Source organism: Schistocerca serialis, chromosome 2 (genome assembly GCF_023864345.2).
Source record: "Schistocerca serialis cubense isolate TAMUIC-IGC-003099 chromosome 2, iqSchSeri2.2, whole genome shotgun sequence".
NCBI lineage: Eukaryota > Metazoa > Arthropoda > Insecta > Orthoptera > Acrididae > Schistocerca > Schistocerca serialis.
This window is the reverse complement of record NC_064639.1, coordinates 803,404,792-803,424,258: the sequence shown is the minus strand read 5'-3', so window position 1 is coordinate 803,424,258 and position 19,467 is coordinate 803,404,792. Positions and strand designations below refer to the sequence as shown.

At 49.5% G+C, this 19,467-nt stretch overlaps 19 non-coding genes across 19 annotated transcripts; 7 read left to right on the top strand and 12 right to left on the bottom strand.

Moving 5' to 3' along the window:
• Window positions 1-1,390: 1,390 nt before the first annotated feature.
• Window positions 1,391-1,462, bottom strand: Trnap-cgg (transfer RNA proline (anticodon CGG)). The gene has a single exon. It is a non-coding gene; the product is annotated as a tRNA-Pro (tRNA).
• A 235-nt stretch (window positions 1,463-1,697) lies between these two features.
• On the top strand, window positions 1,698-1,770 carry Trnav-uac (transfer RNA valine (anticodon UAC)). The gene has a single exon. It is a non-coding gene; the product is annotated as a tRNA-Val (tRNA).
• Window positions 1,771-2,371: 601 nt separating this feature from the next.
• Window positions 2,372-2,443, bottom strand: Trnap-ugg (transfer RNA proline (anticodon UGG)). The gene has a single exon. It is a non-coding gene; the product is annotated as a tRNA-Pro (tRNA).
• Window positions 2,444-4,099: 1,656 nt separating this feature from the next.
• Trnap-cgg (transfer RNA proline (anticodon CGG)) lies at window positions 4,100-4,171 on the bottom strand. The gene has a single exon. It is a non-coding gene; the product is annotated as a tRNA-Pro (tRNA).
• Window positions 4,172-4,406: 235 nt separating this feature from the next.
• On the top strand, window positions 4,407-4,479 carry Trnav-uac (transfer RNA valine (anticodon UAC)). The gene has a single exon. It is a non-coding gene; the product is annotated as a tRNA-Val (tRNA).
• A 601-nt stretch (window positions 4,480-5,080) lies between these two features.
• Trnap-ugg (transfer RNA proline (anticodon UGG)) lies at window positions 5,081-5,152 on the bottom strand. The gene has a single exon. It is a non-coding gene; the product is annotated as a tRNA-Pro (tRNA).
• Window positions 5,153-6,801: 1,649 nt separating this feature from the next.
• On the bottom strand, window positions 6,802-6,873 carry Trnap-cgg (transfer RNA proline (anticodon CGG)). Its single transcript has one exon. It is a non-coding gene; the product is annotated as a tRNA-Pro (tRNA).
• Window positions 6,874-7,108: 235 nt separating this feature from the next.
• Window positions 7,109-7,181, top strand: Trnav-uac (transfer RNA valine (anticodon UAC)). The gene has a single exon. It is a non-coding gene; the product is annotated as a tRNA-Val (tRNA).
• A 601-nt stretch (window positions 7,182-7,782) lies between these two features.
• Trnap-ugg (transfer RNA proline (anticodon UGG)) lies at window positions 7,783-7,854 on the bottom strand. Its single transcript has one exon. It is a non-coding gene; the product is annotated as a tRNA-Pro (tRNA).
• A 1,648-nt stretch (window positions 7,855-9,502) lies between these two features.
• On the bottom strand, window positions 9,503-9,574 carry Trnap-cgg (transfer RNA proline (anticodon CGG)). The gene has a single exon. It is a non-coding gene; the product is annotated as a tRNA-Pro (tRNA).
• A 235-nt stretch (window positions 9,575-9,809) lies between these two features.
• On the top strand, window positions 9,810-9,882 carry Trnav-uac (transfer RNA valine (anticodon UAC)). Its single transcript has one exon. It is a non-coding gene; the product is annotated as a tRNA-Val (tRNA).
• Window positions 9,883-10,483: 601 nt separating this feature from the next.
• On the bottom strand, window positions 10,484-10,555 carry Trnap-ugg (transfer RNA proline (anticodon UGG)). Its single transcript has one exon. It is a non-coding gene; the product is annotated as a tRNA-Pro (tRNA).
• Window positions 10,556-12,514: 1,959 nt separating this feature from the next.
• Window positions 12,515-12,586, bottom strand: Trnap-cgg (transfer RNA proline (anticodon CGG)). Its single transcript has one exon. It is a non-coding gene; the product is annotated as a tRNA-Pro (tRNA).
• Window positions 12,587-12,821: 235 nt separating this feature from the next.
• Window positions 12,822-12,894, top strand: Trnav-uac (transfer RNA valine (anticodon UAC)). Its single transcript has one exon. It is a non-coding gene; the product is annotated as a tRNA-Val (tRNA).
• Window positions 12,895-13,495: 601 nt separating this feature from the next.
• Window positions 13,496-13,567, bottom strand: Trnap-ugg (transfer RNA proline (anticodon UGG)). Its single transcript has one exon. It is a non-coding gene; the product is annotated as a tRNA-Pro (tRNA).
• A 1,958-nt stretch (window positions 13,568-15,525) lies between these two features.
• Trnav-uac (transfer RNA valine (anticodon UAC)) lies at window positions 15,526-15,598 on the top strand. Its single transcript has one exon. It is a non-coding gene; the product is annotated as a tRNA-Val (tRNA).
• Window positions 15,599-16,199: 601 nt separating this feature from the next.
• Trnap-ugg (transfer RNA proline (anticodon UGG)) lies at window positions 16,200-16,271 on the bottom strand. The gene has a single exon. It is a non-coding gene; the product is annotated as a tRNA-Pro (tRNA).
• A 1,957-nt stretch (window positions 16,272-18,228) lies between these two features.
• Window positions 18,229-18,301, top strand: Trnav-uac (transfer RNA valine (anticodon UAC)). Its single transcript has one exon. It is a non-coding gene; the product is annotated as a tRNA-Val (tRNA).
• Window positions 18,302-18,902: 601 nt separating this feature from the next.
• On the bottom strand, window positions 18,903-18,974 carry Trnap-ugg (transfer RNA proline (anticodon UGG)). The gene has a single exon. It is a non-coding gene; the product is annotated as a tRNA-Pro (tRNA).
• Between the last annotated feature and the right edge of the window lie 493 nt (window positions 18,975-19,467).

Genomic DNA, 19,467 nt, shown 5'->3' with positions numbered 1-19,467 from the left:
AAGCACCAACTCATAACGAAAAGATTGCACAATATACTGCAAGCAAAATTTCCAGAAGACGGATACTGAAGACGCCGCAGACAAAAGAATTATTCTATGCAGTAACTAGTATCTAGGAAGCGTGAATTGCATGTGCTGCTCCACCACACAACTTCTTTTGATACTGTTTTACTTATTCTAAATTTTCATTACCTGATCGTCTCTAAAATACTGTGCGGTTATCACCTGGTTTCCAACAGCGATAGTAGTAAGTAAATCGACTACAAAGTCTTTCAAAGTAGGTCAGACACAAAAAAAAAAAAAAAAAAATCGGAGCTGCGTGTAGCTCATGTCATTCTGCTTTCAATCGTGAATCTCCGGCTGGGAGTAGTGGCGTACTTCTGTAATCCAAGCTTCTGGGAGGCCGTTGTGTGGGAGAGATCTGGAAACAACTACAGATTCGACCGTTCCACGAGCTCAGGAACGGCCGCGAGGCCGTCATCGAGCTCTGCAGATCGACAGATGATAGTGTGGAAATTTCGGCAAGCGGTGGCTAAGGGTTAAGAGAAGCCAAACGCACTAAACACAAGAAAGTCGGGAAACCGAAGCACACAACTCATAACGAAAAGATTGCGGAATGCAGTGCGAAAGCAAAACTTCGAGAAGACCAACTCTGAAGCCATCGGCGAGCTAGGAATTATTCCGCACAAGAAGCGATCATATAGGAAGAGCGAGCCGAGGCTGTCGCTCGACCACACAATAAATTTTTGCTTAATCCCAATTTGCAGTACCGGTTCGACACTAGAATACTGCGCCTCGGTTCTTCCAAAAGCGATAGTAATAAGCACGTCGACTGCAGTGTCATTTGGCGTAGTGAGTCAGACATGGAGAGGATATGGGGCGGGTGGAATATGCAACGACAGGGGCATTGCAGGGCGGCCGCCGGCTCCTTGCGCTGTGGCGCACCGGTGGCGGCGGCGGCCTGGCTGGGCTGCTGGTGCCTCCATGTAGAGCTGCCGCCGAGCCCAGGCAAAGTGCCGCTAACGAAGCGATTGCCTTTGGTGACATCTTTTGCAATAACGACTGCGCGAATCGACGGTATCTCGTAAGGAAGGAAAGAGCAGCAGCTGCCGCCGAGCCCAGGCGCCGTGCCGAACACGCAGAAGGTCCCCGGCTCGATTGCGGGCGGAAACCCGTTTTCGTCGCACCCAGCAAGACACTTGCTACGATCTCTACTGTGACCATTTAAATCAACTTCAAACGTTCCATCAGCAGGGTGCACATGGCTCAAATGAAACATGAAACGGTTTCAGAACTGGTTGTCGGATTTTAGCGCTGACTTGGAGGCCTGGAAATGCGCGAAACAGCCGCCGCCATGCGATTTGTTACCACACCGTTGTACAAAACGCAAGGGCTCGTCCGGGATTTGAACCCGGGACCTCCTGCACCCGAAGCAGGAATCATACCCCTAGACCAACGAGCCTATTCGTTCCGAAAACGCACTGCATGTGAATGACGCCACCTTTGATGGTCTCACCATGTAGGGCTGCAGCTCAGCCAGCGTTCTCCCTGTCTGTCGCGGTTGGATTGTTTCCATCGACGTCTTTTACTACAGGAACTTCACGAATCGGAGGGAGCTCGTAGCCGATGCCCTTGCTAACACAGAAGAGAAACTGTTGCTATTACGAGTCTCCGGGTGGTACATGAAAAGAACCGTCGTTTCCGTGGTGTAGCGGTTATCACGTCTGCTTTACACGCAGAAGGTCCCCGGTTCGATCCCGGGCGGGAACACAACAATTTTAATCTATATTTCGGATTTCATTTCCGAGATGACCTCACGTCCGCGTATGCAGAGACAAGCAATGTTGTATGCTAGACGGATAGGGCGTCATTTTACTGTCAAATACTGTTGCTCTCTTATTGCACCGGTATTTGGTAACTGAGAACGCCCCTAGCTTCATTATGGCTGGCAAAATTTATAATCCGGTTCTTCAGGGCTACTTCAAGTGCGCTTGCTACTGGCTTTCCTGAGCTCACCCTACTCGCCTTGTCACAGCTCTGTCAAAGTGTGATGCTAACTAATAATGAGAAACTCTTAGCCACGCTCAATCTTACATGCCACCCCTTGGTTGTTGCCGTCGCTAGTAAGATGAGGGTAGACTGTCGCACAATTAAGCTGAATCTCCACTCACGGTGCACATATCCCGCAAAGACAACCTTGTTTTCCGTTGCATGCAAAATTACCGTCTGCCTTTCTACCGAATTACACCTACGTACTTTACTGGTGCCGCATTCTTGTTATATCCACGTGCTATAACGGGCGTCAACTCTTCATTGAGGAGCTGCAACCGGGGCTGAGTTCCACCTACTCTTCAGCACGGTCAAAATGGCAGGGCTCGTCCGGGATTTGAACCCGGGACCTCCTGCACCCAAAGCAGGAATCATACCCCTAGACCAACGAGCCACCTGGCTGGAGCAGTCAAGTTAATCCCAAGTAGTGGGCCTCGCAGGGAACACAAACTTTCACGCGAATTCGCAAGATAAACGCTTTCTGCAGGCAGCACTCACCACTGATGAGAAGAATATTAAAGGCAACGAATAAAAAGCGAAATAACTTCATCGAGCACTGCTTATGAACAGCCGGCAGTGCCTCAGTTTCGGTATGTGGTTTCTCAGGGTAAAGAGAAGGCGAATGCACTAAACAAAAGAACATCGGGAAACCAAGCACCAACTCATAACGAAAAGATTGCACAATATACTGCAAGCAAAATTTCCAGAAGACGGATACTGAAGACGCCGCAGACAAAAGAATTATTCTATGCAGTAACTAGTATCTAGGAAGCGTGAATTGCATGTGCTGCTCCACCACACAACTTCTTTTGATACTGTTTTACTTATTCTAAATTTTCATTACCTGATCGTCTCTAAAATACTGTGCGGTTATCACCTGGTTTCCAACAGCGATAGTAGTAAGTAAATCGACTACAAAGTCTTTCAAAGTAGGTCAGACACAAAAAAAAAAAAAAAAAAAATCGGAGCTGCGTGTAGCTCATGTCATTCTGCTTTCAATCGTGAATCTCCGGCTGGGAGTAGTGGCGTACTTCTGTAATCCAAGCTTCTGGGAGGCCGTTGTGTGGGAGAGATCTGGAAACAACTACAGATTCGACCGTTCCACGAGCTCAGGAACGGCCGCGAGGCCGTCATCGAGCTCTGCAGATCGACAGATGATAGTGTGGAAATTTCGGCAAGCGGTGGCTAAGGGTTAAGAGAAGCCAAACGCACTAAACACAAGAAAGTCGGGAAACCGAAGCACACAACTCATAACGAAAAGATTGCGGAATGCAGTGCGAAAGCAAAACTTCGAGAAGACCAACTCTGAAGCCATCGGCGAGCTAGGAATTATTCCGCACAAGAAGCGATCATATAGGAAGAGCGAGCCGAGGCTGTCGCTCGACCACACAATAAATTTTTGCTTAATCCCAATTTGCAGTACCGGTTCGACACTCGACACTAGAATACTGCGCCTCGGTTCTTCCAAAAGCGATAGTAATAAGCACGTCGACTGCAGTGTCATTTGGCGTAGTGAGTCAGACATGGAGAGGATATGGGGCGGGTGGAATATGCAACGACAGGGGCATTGCAGGGCGGCCGCCGGCTCCTTGCGCTGTGGCGCACCGGTGGCGGCGGCGGCCTGGCTGGGCTGCTGGTGCCTCCATGTAGAGCTGCCGCCGAGCCCAGGCAAAGTGCCGCTAACGAAGCGATTGCCTTTGGTGACATCTTTTGCAATAACGACTGCGCGAATCGACGGTATCTCGTAAGGAAGGAAAGAGCAGCAGCTGCCGCCGAGCCCAGGCGCCGTGCCGAACACGCAGAAGGTCCCCGGCTCGATTGCGGGCGGAAACCCGTTTTCGTCGCACCCAGCAAGACACTTGCTACGATCTCTACTGTGACCATTTAAATCAACTTCAAACGTTCCATCAGCAGGGTGCACATGGCTCAAATGAAACATGAAACGGTTTCAGAACTGGTTGTCGGATTTTAGCGCTGACTTGGAGGCCTGGAAATGCGCGAAACAGCCGCCGCCATGCGATTTGTTACCACACCGTTGTACAAAACGCAAGGGCTCGTCCGGGATTTGAACCCGGGACCTCCTGCACCCGAAGCAGGAATCATACCCCTAGACCAACGAGCCTATTCGTTCCGAAAACGCACTGCATGTGAATGACGCCACCTTTGATGGTCTCACCATGTAGGGCTGCAGCTCAGCCAGCGTTCTCCCTGTCTGTCGCGGTTGGATTGTTTCCATCGACGTCTTTTACTACAGGAACTTCACGAATCGGAGGGAGCTCGTAGCCGATGCCCTTGCTAACACAGAAGAGAAACTGTTGCTATTACGAGTCTCCGGGTGGTACATGAAAAGAACCGTCGTTTCCGTGGTGTAGCGGTTATCACGTCTGCTTTACACGCAGAAGGTCCCCGGTTCGATCCCGGGCGGGAACACAACAATTTTAATCTATATTTCGGATTTCATTTCCGAGATGACCTCACGTCCGCGTATGCAGAGACAAGCAATGTTGTATGCTAGACGGATAGGGCGTCATTTTACTGTCAAATACTGTTGCTCTCTTATTGCACCGGTATTTGGTAACTGAGAACGCCCCTAGCTTCATTATGGCTGGCAAAATTTATAATCCGGTTCTTCAGGGCTACTTCAAGTGCGCTTGCTACTGGCTTTCCTGAGCTCACCCTACTCGCCTTGTCACAGCTCTGTCAAAGTGTGATGCTAACTAATAATGAGAAACTCTTAGCCACGCTCAATCTTACATGCCACCCCTTGGTTGTTGCCGTCGCTAGTAAGATGAGGGTAGACTGTCGCACAATTAAGCTGAATCTCCACTCACGGTGCACATATCCCGCAAAGACAACCTTGTTTTCCGTTGCATGCAAAATTACCGTCTGCCTTTCTACCGAATTACACCTACGTACTTTACTGGTGCCGCATTCTTGTTATATCCACGTGCTATAACGGGCGTCAACTCTTCATTGAGGAGCTGCAACCGGGGCTGAGTTCCACCTACTCTTCAGCACGGTCAAAATGGCAGGGCTCGTCCGGGATTTGAACCCGGGACCTCCTGCACCCAAAGCAGGAATCATACCCCTAGACCAACGAGCCACCTGGCTGGAGCAGTCAAGTTAATCCCAAGTAGTGGGCCTCGCAGGGAACACAAACTTTCACGCGAATTCGCAAGATAAACGCTTTCTGCAGGCAGCACTCACCACTGATGAGAAGAATATTAAAGGCAACGAATAAAAAGCGAAATAACTTCATCGAGCACTGCTTATGAACAGCCGGCAGTGCCTCAGTTTCGGTATGTGGTTTCTCAGGGTAAAGAGAAGGCGAATGCACTAAACAAAAGAACATCGGGAAACCAAGCACCAACTCATAACGAAAAGATTGCACAATATACTGCAAGCAAAATTTCCAGAAGACGGATACTGAAGACGCCGCAGACAAAAGAATTATTCTATGCAGTAACTAGTATCTAGGAAGCGTGAATTGCATGTGCTGCTCCACCACACAACTTCTTTTGATACTGTTTTACTTATTCTAAATTTTCATTACCTGATCGTCTCTAAAATACTGTGCGGTTATCACCTGGTTTCCAACAGCGATAGTAGTAAGTAAATCGACTACAAAGTCTTTCAAAGTAGGTCAGACACAAAAAAAAAAAAAAAAAAAATCGGAGCTGCGTGTAGCTCATGTCATTCTGCTTTCAATCGTGAATCTCCGGCTGGGAGTAGTGGCGTACTTCTGTAATCCAAGCTTCTGGGAGGCCGTTGTGTGGGAGAGATCTGGAAACAACTACAGATTCGACCGTTCCACGAGCTCAGGAACGGCCGCGAGGCCGTCATCGAGCTCTGCAGATCGACAGATGATAGTGTGGAAATTTCGGCAAGCGGTGGCTAAGGGTTAAGAGAAGCCAAACGCACTAAACACAAGAAAGTCGGGAAACCGAAGCACACAACTCATAACGAAAAGATTGCGGAATGCAGTGCGAAAGCAAAACTTCGAGAAGACCAACTCTGAAGCCATCGGCGAGCTAGGAATTATTCCGCACAAGAAGCGATCATATAGGAAGAGCGAGCCGAGGCTGTCGCTCGACCACACAATAAATTTTTGCTTAATCCCAATTTGCAGTACCGGTTCGACACTAGAATACTGCGCCTCGGTTCTTCCAAAAGCGATAGTAATAAGCACGTCGACTGCAGTGTCATTTGGCGTAGTGAGTCAGACATGGAGAGGATATGGGGCGGGTGGAATATGCAACGACAGGGGCATTGCAGGGCGGCCGCCGGCTCCTTGCGCTGTGGCGCACCGGTGGCGGCGGCGGCCTGGCTGGGCTGCTGGTGCCTCCATGTAGAGCTGCCGCCGAGCCCAGGCAAAGTGCCGCTAACGAAGCGATTGCCTTTGGTGACATCTTTTGCAATAACGACTGCGCGAATCGACGGTATCTCGTAAGGAAGGAAAGAGCAGCAGCTGCCGCCGAGCCCAGGCGCCGTGCCGAACACGCAGAAGGTCCCCGGCTCGATTGCGGGCGGAAACCCGTTTTCGTCGCACCCAGCAAGACACTTGCTACGATCTCTACTGTGACCATTTAAATCAACTTCAAACGTTCCATCAGCAGGGTGCACATGGCTCAAATGAAACATGAAACGGTTTCAGAACTGGTTGTCGGATTTTAGCGCTGACTTGGAGGCCTGGAAATGCGCGAAACAGCCGCCGCCATGCGATTTGTTACCACACCGTTGTACAAAACGCAAGGGCTCGTCCGGGATTTGAACCCGGGACCTCCTGCACCCGAAGCAGGAATCATACCCCTAGACCAACGAGCCTATTCGTTCCGAAAACGCACTGCATGTGAATGACGCCACCTTTGATGGTCTCACCATGTAGGGCTGCAGCTCAGCCAGCGTTCTCCCTGTCTGTCGCGGTTGGATTGTTTCCATCGACGTCTTTTACTACAGGAACTTCACGAATCGGAGGGAGCTCGTAGCCGATGCCCTTGCTAACACAGAAGAGAAACTGTTGCTATTACGAGTCTCCGGGTGGTACATGAAAAGAACCGTCGTTTCCGTGGTGTAGCGGTTATCACGTCTGCTTTACACGCAGAAGGTCCCCGGTTCGATCCCGGGCGGGAACACAACAATTTTAATCTATATTTCGGATTTCATTTCCGAGATGACCTCACGTCCGCGTATGCAGAGACAAGCAATGTTGTATGCTAGACGGATAGGGCGTCATTTTACTGTCAAATACTGTTGCTCTCTTATTGCACCGGTATTTGGTAACTGAGAACGCCCCTAGCTTCATTATGGCTGGCAAAATTTATAATCCGGTTCTTCAGGGCTACTTCAAGTGCGCTTGCTACTGGCTTTCCTGAGCTCACCCTACTCGCCTTGTCACAGCTCTGTCAAAGTGTGATGCTAACTAATAATGAGAAACTCTTAGCCACGCTCAATCTTACATGCCACCCCTTGGTTGTTGCCGTCGCTAGTAAGATGAGGGTAGACTGTCGCACAATTAAGCTGAATCTCCACTCACGGTGCACATATCCCGCAAAGACAACCTTGTTTTCCGTTGCATGCAAAATTACCGTCTGCCTTTCTACCGAATTACACCTACGTACTTTACTGGTGCCGCATTCTTGTTATATCCACGTGCTATAACGGGCGTCAACTCTTCATTGAGGAGCTGCAACCGGGGCTGAGTTCCACCTACTCTTCAGCACGGTCAAAATGGCAGGGCTCGTCCGGGATTTGAACCCGGGACCTCCTGCACCCAAAGCAGGAATCATACCCCTAGACCAACGAGCCACCTGGCTGGAGCAGTCAAGTTAATCCCAAGTAGTGGGCCTCGCAGGGAACACAAACTTTCACGCGAATTCGCAAGATAAACGCTTTCTGCAGGCAGCACTCACCACTGATGAGAAGAATATTAAAGGCAACGAATAAAAAGCGAAATAACTTCATCGAGCACTGCTTATGAACAGCCGGCAGTGCCTCAGTTTCGGTATGTGGTTTCTCAGGGTAAAGAGAAGGCGAATGCACTAAACAAAAGAACATCGGGAAACCAAGCACCAACTCATAACGAAAAGATTGCACAATATACTGCAAGCAAAATTTCCAGAAGACGGATACTGAAGACGCCGCAGACAAAAGAATTATTCTATGCAGTAACTAGTATCTAGGAAGCGTGAATTGCATGTGCTGCTCCACCACACAACTTCTTTTGATACTGTTTTACTTATTCTAAATTTTCATTACCTGATCGTCTCTAAAATACTGTGCGGTTATCACCTGGTTTCCAACAGCGATAGTAGTAAGTAAATCGACTACAAAGTCTTTCAAAGTAGGTCAGACACAAAAAAAAAAAAAAAAAAATCGGAGCTGCGTGTAGCTCATGTCATTCTGCTTTCAATCGTGAATCTCCGGCTGGGAGTAGTGGCGTACTTCTGTAATCCAAGCTTCTGGGAGGCCGTTGTGTGGGAGAGATCTGGAAACAACTACAGATTCGACCGTTCCACGAGCTCAGGAACGGCCGCGAGGCCGTCATCGAGCTCTGCAGATCGACAGATGATAGTGTGGAAATTTCGGCAAGCGGTGGCTAAGGGTTAAGAGAAGCCAAACGCACTAAACACAAGAAAGTCGGGAAACCGAAGCACACAACTCATAACGAAAAGATTGCGGAATGCAGTGCGAAAGCAAAACTTCGAGAAGACCAACTCTGAAGCCATCGGCGAGCTAGGAATTATTCCGCACAAGAAGCGATCATATAGGAAGAGCGAGCCGAGGCTGTCGCTCGACCACACAATAAATTTTTGCTTAATCCCAATTTGCAGTACCGGTTCGACACTAGAATACTGCGCCTCGGTTCTTCCAAAAGCGATAGTAATAAGCACGTCGACTGCAGTGTCATTTGGCGTAGTGAGTCAGACATGGAGAGGATATGGGGCGGGTGGAATATGCAACGACAGGGGCATTGCAGGGCGGCCGCCGGCTCCTTGCGCTGTGGCGCACCGGTGGCGGCGGCGGCCTGGCTGGGCTGCTGGTGCCTCCATGTAGAGCTGCCGCCGAGCCCAGGCAAAGTGCCGCTAACGAAGCGATTGCCTTTGGTGACATCTTTTGCAATAACGACTGCGCGAATCGACGGTATCTCGTAAGGAAGGAAAGAGCAGCAGCTGCCGCCGAGCCCAGGCGCCGTGCCGAACACGCAGAAGGTCCCCGGCTCGATTGCGGGCGGAAACCCGTTTTCGTCGCACCCAGCAAGACACTTGCTACGATCTCTACTGTGACCATTTAAATCAACTTCAAACGTTCCATCAGCAGGGTGCACATGGCTCAAATGAAACATGAAACGGTTTCAGAACTGGTTGTCGGATTTTAGCGCTGACTTGGAGGCCTGGAAATGCGCGAAACAGCCGCCGCCATGCGATTTGTTACCACACCGTTGTACAAAACGCAAGGGCTCGTCCGGGATTTGAACCCGGGACCTCCTGCACCCGAAGCAGGAATCATACCCCTAGACCAACGAGCCTATTCGTTCCGAAAACGCACTGCATGTGAATGACGCCACCTTTGATGGTCTCACCATGTAGGGCTGCAGCTCAGCCAGCGTTCTCCCTGTCTGTCGCGGTTGGATTGTTTCCATCGACGTCTTTTACTACAGGAACTTCACGAATCGGAGGGAGCTCGTAGCCGATGCCCTTGCTAACACAGAAGAGAAACTGTTGCTATTACGAGTCTCCGGGTGGTACATGAAAAGAACCGTCGTTTCCGTGGTGTAGCGGTTATCACGTCTGCTTTACACGCAGAAGGTCCCCGGTTCGATCCCGGGCGGGAACACAACAATTTTAATCTATATTTCGGATTTCATTTCCGAGATGACCTCACGTCCGCGTATGCAGAGACAAGCAATGTTGTATGCTAGACGGATAGGGCGTCATTTTACTGTCAAATACTGTTGCTCTCTTATTGCACCGGTATTTGGTAACTGAGAACGCCCCTAGCTTCATTATGGCTGGCAAAATTTATAATCCGGTTCTTCAGGGCTACTTCAAGTGCGCTTGCTACTGGCTTTCCTGAGCTCACCCTACTCGCCTTGTCACAGCTCTGTCAAAGTGTGATGCTAACTAATAATGAGAAACTCTTAGCCACGCTCAATCTTACATGCCACCCCTTGGTTGTTGCCGTCGCTAGTAAGATGAGGGTAGACTGTCGCACAATTAAGCTGAATCTCCACTCACGGTGCACATATCCCGCAAAGACAACCTTGTTTTCCGTTGCATGCAAAATTACCGTCTGCCTTTCTACCGAATTACACCTACGTACTTTACTGGTGCCGCATTCTTGTTATATCCACGTGCTATAACGGGCGTCAACTCTTCATTGAGGAGCTGCAACCGGGGCTGAGTTCCACCTACTCTTCAGCACGGTCAAAATGGCAGGGCTCGTCCGGGATTTGAACCCGGGACCTCCTGCACCCAAAGCAGGAATCATACCCCTAGACCAACGAGCCACCTGGCTGGAGCAGTCAAGTTAATCCCAAGTAGTGGGCCTCGCAGGGAACACAAACTTTCACGCGAATTCGCAAGATAAACGCTTTCTGCAGGCAGCACTCACCACTGATGAGAAGAATATTAAAGGCAACGAATAAAAAGCGAAATAACTTCATCGAGCACTGCTTATGAACAGCCGGCAGTGCCTCAGTTTCGGTATGTGGTTTCTCAGGGTAAAGAGAAGGCGAATGCACTAAACAAAAGAACATCGGGAAACCAAGCACCAACTCATAACGAAAAGATTGCACAATATACTGCAAGCAAAATTTCCAGAAGACGGATACTGAAGACGCCGCAGACAAAAGAATTATTCTATGCAGTAACTAGTATCTAGGAAGCGTGAATTGCATGTGCTGCTCCACCACACAACTTCTTTTGATACTGTTTTACTTATTCTAAATTTTCATTACCTGATCGTCTCTAAAATACTGTGCGGTTATCACCTGGTTTCCAACAGCGATAGTAGTAAGTAAATCGACTACAAAGTCTTTCAAAGTAGGTCAGACACAAAAAAAAAAAAAAAAAATCGGAGCTGCGTGTAGCTCATGTCATTCTGCTTTCAATCGTGAATCTCCGGCTGGGAGTAGTGGCGTACTTCTGTAATCCAAGCTTCTGGGAGGCCGTTGTGTGGGAGAGATCTGGAAACAACTACAGATTCGACCGTTCCACGAGCTCAGGAACGGCCGCGAGGCCGTCATCGAGCTCTGCAGATCGACAGATGATAGTGTGGAAATTTCGGCAAGCGGTGGCTAAGGGTTAAGAGAAGCCAAACGCACTAAACACAAGAAAGTCGGGAAACCGAAGCACACAACTCATAACGAAAAGATTGCGGAATGCAGTGCGAAAGCAAAACTTCGAGAAGACCAACTCTGAAGCCATCGGCGAGCTAGGAATTATTCCGCACAAGAAGCGATCATATAGGAAGAGCGAGCCGAGGCTGTCGCTCGACCACACAATAAATTTTTGCTTAATCCCAATTTGCAGTACCGGTTCGACACTAGAATACTGCGCCTCGGTTCTTCCAAAAGCGATAGTAATAAGCACGTCGACTGCAGTGTCATTTGGCGTAGTGAGTCAGACATGGAGAGGATATGGGGCGGGTGGAATATGCAACGACAGGGGCATTGCAGGGCGGCCGCCGGCTCCTTGCGCTGTGGCGCACCGGTGGCGGCGGCGGCCTGGCTGGGCTGCTGGTGCCTCCATGTAGAGCTGCCGCCGAGCCCAGGCAAAGTGCCGCTTTTTTTTTTTTTTTTTTTTTTTTTTTTAATGGACTTGTAGTCCGGGGTGATATGTTACAATACAGCATCACCGGTCTATTGCGGTCTAACTGTGTTGGTGAGGCAGTAGATTTCCACAGGGCAGTGACTCCGTCACTGCAATTCACTTTGGAGGTGTGGCGGTGGGACTTGTAGTCCCGTACCACCCTCTGACGGTGATAGTACTACATGAGTCAGGCAGAAGAATTTTGCCTAACATGGGCGGGTGAATGTGTGGCGGTGGGACTTGTAGCCCCGTACGCCAGGGTAGGGGTGATGTCGCAAAGTGCCGCTAACGAAGCGATTGCCTTTGGTGACATCTTTTGCAATAACGACTGCGCGAATCGACGGTATCTCGTAAGGAAGGAAAGAGCAGCAGCTGCCGCCGAGCCCAGGCGCCGTGCCGAACACGCAGAAGGTCCCCGGCTCGATTGCGGGCGGAAACCCGTTTTCGTCGCACCCAGCAAGACACTTGCTACGATCTCTACTGTGACCATTTAAATCAACTTCAAACGTTCCATCAGCAGGGTGCACATGGCTCAAATGAAACATGAAACGGTTTCAGAACTGGTTGTCGGATTTTAGCGCTGACTTGGAGGCCTGGAAATGCGCGAAACAGCCGCCGCCATGCGATTTGTTACCACACCGTTGTACAAAACGCAAGGGCTCGTCCGGGATTTGAACCCGGGACCTCCTGCACCCGAAGCAGGAATCATACCCCTAGACCAACGAGCCTATTCGTTCCGAAAACGCACTGCATGTGAATGACGCCACCTTTGATGGTCTCACCATGTAGGGCTGCAGCTCAGCCAGCGTTCTCCCTGTCTGTCGCGGTTGGATTGTTTCCATCGACGTCTTTTACTACAGGAACTTCACGAATCGGAGGGAGCTCGTAGCCGATGCCCTTGCTAACACAGAAGAGAAACTGTTGCTATTACGAGTCTCCGGGTGGTACATGGAAAGAACCGTCGTTTCCGTGGTGTAGCGGTTATCACGTCTGCTTTACACGCAGAAGGTCCCCGGTTCGATCCCGGGCGGGAACACAACAATTTTAATCTATATTTCGGATTTCATTTCCGAGATGACCTCACGTCCGCGTATGCAGAGACAAGCAATGTTGTATGCTAGACGGATAGGGCGTCATTTTACTGTCAAATACTGTTGCTCTCTTATTGCACCGGTATTTGGTAACTGAGAACGCCCCTAGCTTCATTATGGCTGGCAAAATTTATAATCCGGTTCTTCAGGGCTACTTCAAGTGCGCTTGCTACTGGCTTTCCTGAGCTCACCCTACTCGCCTTGTCACAGCTCTGTCAAAGTGTGATGCTAACTAATAATGAGAAACTCTTAGCCACGCTCAATCTTACATGCCACCCCTTGGTTGTTGCCGTCGCTAGTAAGATGAGGGTAGACTGTCGCACAATTAAGCTGAATCTCCACTCACGGTGCACATATCCCGCAAAGACAACCTTGTTTTCCGTTGCATGCAAAATTACCGTCTGCCTTTCTACCGAATTACACCTACGTACTTTACTGGTGCCGCATTCTTGTTATATCCACGTGCTATAACGGGCGTCAACTCTTCATTGAGGAGCTGCAACCGGGGCTGAGTTCCACCTACTCTTCAGCACGGTCAAAATGGCAGGGCTCGTCCGGGATTTGAACCCGGGACCTCCTGCACCCAAAGCAGGAATCATACCCCTAGACCAACGAGCCACCTGGCTGGAGCAGTCAAGTTAATCCCAAGTAGTGGGCCTCGCAGGGAACACAAACTTTCACGCGAATTCGCAAGATAAACGCTTTCTGCAGGCAGCACTCACCACTGATGAGAAGAATATTAAAGGCAACGAATAAAAAGCGAAATAACTTCATCGAGCACTGCTTATGAACAGCCGGCAGTGCCTCAGTTTCGGTATGTGGTTTCTCAGGGTAAAGAGAAGGCGAATGCACTAAACAAAAGAACATCGGGAAACCAAGCACCAACTCATAACGAAAAGATTGCACAATATACTGCAAGCAAAATTTCCAGAAGACGGATACTGAAGACGCCGCAGACAAAAGAATTATTCTATGCAGTAACTAGTATCTAGGAAGCGTGAATTGCATGTGCTGCTCCACCACACAACTTCTTTTGATACTGTTTTACTTATTCTAAATTTTCATTACCTGATCGTCTCTAAAATACTGTGCGGTTATCACCTGGTTTCCAACAGCGATAGTAGTAAGTAAATCGACTACAAAGTCTTTCAAAGTAGGTCAGACACAAAAAAAAAAAAAAAAAAATCGGAGCTGCGTGTAGCTCATGTCATTCTGCTTTCAATCGTGAATCTCCGGCTGGGAGTAGTGGCGTACTTCTGTAATCCAAGCTTCTGGGAGGCCGTTGTGTGGGAGAGATCTGGAAACAACTACAGATTCGACCGTTCCACGAGCTCAGGAACGGCCGCGAGGCCGTCATCGAGCTCTGCAGATCGACAGATGATAGTGTGGAAATTTCGGCAAGCGGTGGCTAAGGGTTAAGAGAAGCCAAACGCACTAAACACAAGAAAGTCGGGAAACCGAAGCACACAACTCATAACGAAAAGATTGCGGAATGCAGTGCGAAAGCAAAACTTCGAGAAGACCAACTCTGAAGCCATCGGCGAGCTAGGAATTATTCCGCACAAGAAGCGATCATATAGGAAGAGCGAGCCGAGGCTGTCGCTCGACCACACAATAAATTTTTGCTTAATCCCAATTTGCAGTACCGGTTCGACACTAGAATACTGCGCCTCGGTTCTTCCAAAAGCGATAGTAATAAGCACGTCGACTGCAGTGTCATTTGGCGTAGTGAGTCAGACATGGAGAGGATATGGGGCGGGTGGAATATGCAACGACAGGGGCATTGCAGGGCGGCCGCCGGCTCCTTGCGCTGTGGCGCACCGGTGGCGGCGGCGGCCTGGCTGGGCTGCTGGTGCCTCCATGTAGAGCTGCCGCCGAGCCCAGGCAAAGTGCCGCTAACGAAGCGATTGCCTTTGGTGACATCTTTTGCAATAACGACTGCGCGAATCGACGGTATCTCGTAAGGAAGGAAAGAGCAGCAGCTGCCGCCGAGCCCAGGCGCCGTGCCGAACACGCAGAAGGTCCCCGGCTCGATTGCGGGCGGAAACCCGTTTTCGTCGCACCCAGCAAGACACTTGCTACGATCTCTACTGTGACCATTTAAATCAACTTCAAACGTTCCATCAGCAGGGTGCACATGGCTCAAATGAAACATGAAACGGTTTCAGAACTGGTTGTCGGATTTTAGCGCTGACTTGGAGGCCTGGAAATGCGCGAAACAGCCGCCGCCATGCGATTTGTTACCACACCGTTGTACAAAACGCAAGGGCTCGTCCGGGATTTTTTTTACCCGGGACCTCCTGCACCCGAAGCAGGAATCATACCCCTAGACCAACGAGCCTATTCGTTCCGAAAACGCACTGCATGTGAATGACGCCACCTTTGATGGTCTCACCATGTAGGGCTGCAGCTCAGCCAGCGTTCTCCCTGTCTGTCGCGGTTGGATTGTTTCCATCGACGTCTTTTACTACAGGAACTTCACGAATCGGAGGGAGCTCGTAGCCGATGCCCTTGCTAACACAGAAGAGAAACTGTTGCTATTACGAGTCTCCGGGTGGTACATGGAAAGAACCGTCGCTTCCGTGGTGTAGCGGTTATCACGTCTGCTTTACACGCAGAAGGTCCCCGGTTCGATCCCGCGCGGGAACACAACAATTTTAATCTATATTTCAAATTTCATTTCCGAGATGACCTCACGTCCGCGTATGCAGAGACAAGCAATGTTGTATGCTAGACGGATAGGGCGTCATTTTACTGTCAAATACTGTTGCTCTCTTATTGCACCGGTATTTGGTAACTGAGAACGCCCCTAGCTTCATTATGGCTGGCAAAATTTATAATCCGGTTCTTCAGGGCTACTTCAAGTGCGCTTGCTACTGGCTTTCCTGAGCTCACCCTACTCGCCTTGTCACAGCTCTGTCAAAGTGTGATGCTAACTAATAATGAGAAACTCTTAGCCACGCTCAATCTTACATGCCACCCCTTGGTTGTTGCCGTCGCTAGTAAGATGAGGGTAGACTGTCGCACAATTAAGCTGAATCTCCACTCACGGTGCACATATCCCGCAAAGACAACCTTGTTTTCCGTTGCATGCAAAATTACCGTCTGCCTTTCTACCGAATTACACCTACGTACTTTACTGGTGCCGCATTCTTGTTATATCCACGTGCTATAACGGGCGTCAACTCTTCATTGAGGAGCTGCAACCGGGGCTGAGTTCCACCTACTCTTCAGCACGGTCAAAATGGCAGGGCTCGTCCGGGATTTGAACCCGGGACCTCCTGCACCCAAAGCAGGAATCATACCCCTAGACCAACGAGCCACCTGGCTGGAGCAGTCAAGTTAATCCCAAGTAGTGGGCCTCGCAGGGAACACAAACTTTCACGCGAATTCGCAAGATAAACGCTTTCTGCAGGCAGCACTCACCACTGATGAGAAGAATATTAAAGGCAACGAATAAAAAGCGAAATAACTTCATCGAGCACTGCTTATGAACAGCCGGCAGTGCCTCAGTTTCGGTATGTGGTTTCTCAGGGTAAAGAGAAGGCGAATGCACTAAACAAAAGAACATCGGGAAACCAAGCACCAACTCATAACGAAAAGATTGCACAATATACTGCAAGCAAAATTTCCAGAAGACAGATACTGAAGACGCCGCAGACAAAAGAATTATTCTATGCAGTAACTAGTATCTAGGAAGCGTGAATTGCATGTGCTGCTCCACCACACAACTTCTTTTGATACTGTTTTACTTATTCTAAATTTTCATTACCTGATCGTCTCTAAAATACTGTGCGGTTATCACCTGGTTTCCAACAGCGATAGTAGTAAGTAAATCGACTACAAAGTCTTTCAAAGTAGGTCAGACACAAAAAAAAAAAAAAAAAATCGGAGCTGCGTGTAGCTCATGTCATTCTGCTTTCAATCGTGAATCTCCGGCTGGGAGTAGTGGCGTACTTCTGTAATCCAAGCTTCTGGGAGGCCGTTGTGTGGGAGAGATCTGGAAACAACTACAGATTCGACCGTTCCACGAGCTCAGGAACGGCCGCGAGGCCGTCATCGAGCTCTGCAGATCGACAGATGATAGTGTGGAAATTTCGGCAAGCGGTGGCTAAGGGTTAAGAGAAGCCAAACGCACTAAACACAAGAAAGTCGGGAAACCGAAGCACACAACTCATAACGAAAAGATTGCGGAATGCAGTGCGAAAGCAAAACTTCGAGAAGACCAACTCTGAAGCCATCGGCGAGCTAGGAATTATTCCGCACAAGAAGCGATCATATAGGAAGAGCGAGCCGAGGCTGTCGCTCGACCACACAATAAATTTTTGCTTAATCCCAATTTGCAGTACCGGTTCGACACTAGAATACTGCGCCTCGGTTCTTCCAAAAGCGATAGTAATAAGCACGTCGACTGCAGTGTCATTTGGCGTAGTGAGTCAGACATGGAGAGGATATGGGGCGGGTGGAATATGCAACGACAGGGGCATTGCAGGGCGGCCGCCGGCTCCTTGCGCTGTGGCGCACCGGTGGCGGCGGCGGCCTGGCTGGGCTGCTGGTGCCTCCATGTAGAGCTGCCGCCGAGCCCAGGCAAAGTGCCGCTAACGAAGCGATTGCCTTTGGTGACATCTTTTGCAATAACGACTGCGCGAATCGACGGTATCTCGTAAGGAAGGAAAGAGCAGCAGCTGCCGCCGAGCCCAGGCGCCGTGCCGAACACGCAGAAGGTCCCCGGCTCGATTGCGGGCGGAAACCCGTTTTCGTCGCACCCAGCAAGACACTTGCTACGATCTCTACTGTGACCATTTAAATCAACTTCAAACGTTCCATCAGCAGGGTGCACATGGCTCAAATGAAACATGAAACGGTTTCAGAACTGGTTGTCGGATTTTAGCGCTGACTTGGAGGCCTGGAAATGCGCGAAACAGCCGCCGCCATGCGATTTGTTACCACACCGTTGTACAAAACGCAAGGGCTCGTCCGGGATTTTTTTTACCCGGGACCTCCTGCACCCGAAGCAGGAATCATACCCCTAGACCAACGAGCCTATTCGTTCCGAAAACGCACTGCATGTGAATGACGCCACCTTTGATGGTCTCACCATGTAGGGCTGCAGCTCAGCCAGCGTTCTCCCTGTCTGTCGCGGTTGGATTGTTTCCATCGACGTCTTTTACTACAGGAACTTCACGAATCGGAGGGAGCTCGTAGCCGATGCCCTTGCTAACACAGAAGAGAAACTGTTGCTATTACGAGTCTCCGGGTGGTACATGGAAAGAACCGTCGTTTCCGTGGTGTAGCGGTTATCACGTCTGCTTTACACGCAGAAGGTCCCCGGTTCGATCCCGCGCGGGAACACAACAATTTTAATCTATATTTCGGATTTCATTTCCGAGATGACCTCACGTCCGCGTATGCAGAGACAAGCAATGTTGTATGCTAGACGGATAGGGCGTCATTTTACTGTCAAATACTGTTGCTCTCTTATTGCACCGGTATTTGGTAACTGAGAACGCCCCTAGCTTCATTATGGCTGGCAAAATTTATAATCCGGTTCTTCAGGGCTACTTCAAGTGCGCTTGCTACTGGCTTTCCTGAGCTCACCCTACTCGCCTTGTCACAGCTCTGTCAAAGTGTGATGCTAACTAATAATGAGAAACTCTTAGCCACGCTCAATCTTACATGCCACCCCTTGGTTGTTGCCGTCGCTAGTAAGATGAGGGTAGACTGTCGCACAATTAAGCTGAATCTCCACTCACGGTGCACATATCCCGCAAAGACAACCTTGTTTTCCGTTGCATGCAAAATTACCGTCTGCCTTTCTACCGAATTACACCTACGTACTTTACTGGTGCCGCATTCTTGTTATATCCACGTGCTATAACGGGCGTCAACTCTTCATTGAGGAGCTGCAACCGGGGCTGAGTTCCACCTACTCTTCAGCACGGTCAAAATGGCAGGGCTCGTCCGGGATTTGAACCCGGGACCTCCTGCACCCAAAGCAGGAATCATACCCCTAGACCAACGAGCCACCTGGCTGGAGCAGTCAAGTTAATCCCAAGTAGTGGGCCTCGCAGGGAACACAAACTTTCACGCGAATTCGCAAGATAAACGCTTTCTGCAGGCAGCACTCACCACTGATGAGAAGAATATTGAAGGCAACGAATAAAAAGCGAAGTAACTTCATCGAGCACTGCTTATGAACAGCCGGCAGTGCCTCAGTTTCGGTATGTGGTTTCTCAGGGTAAAGAGAAGGCGAATGCACTAAACAAAAGAACATCGGGAAACCAAGCACCAACTCATAACGAAAAGATTGCACAATATACTGCAAGCAAAATTTCCAGAAGACGGATACTGAAGACGCCGCAGACAAAAGAATTATTCTATGCAGTAACTAGTATCTAGGAAGCGTGAATTGCATGTGCTGCTCCACCACACAACTTCTTTTGATACTGTTTTACTTATTCTAAATTTTCATTACCTGATCGTCTCTAAAATACTGTGCGGTTATCACCTGGTTTCCA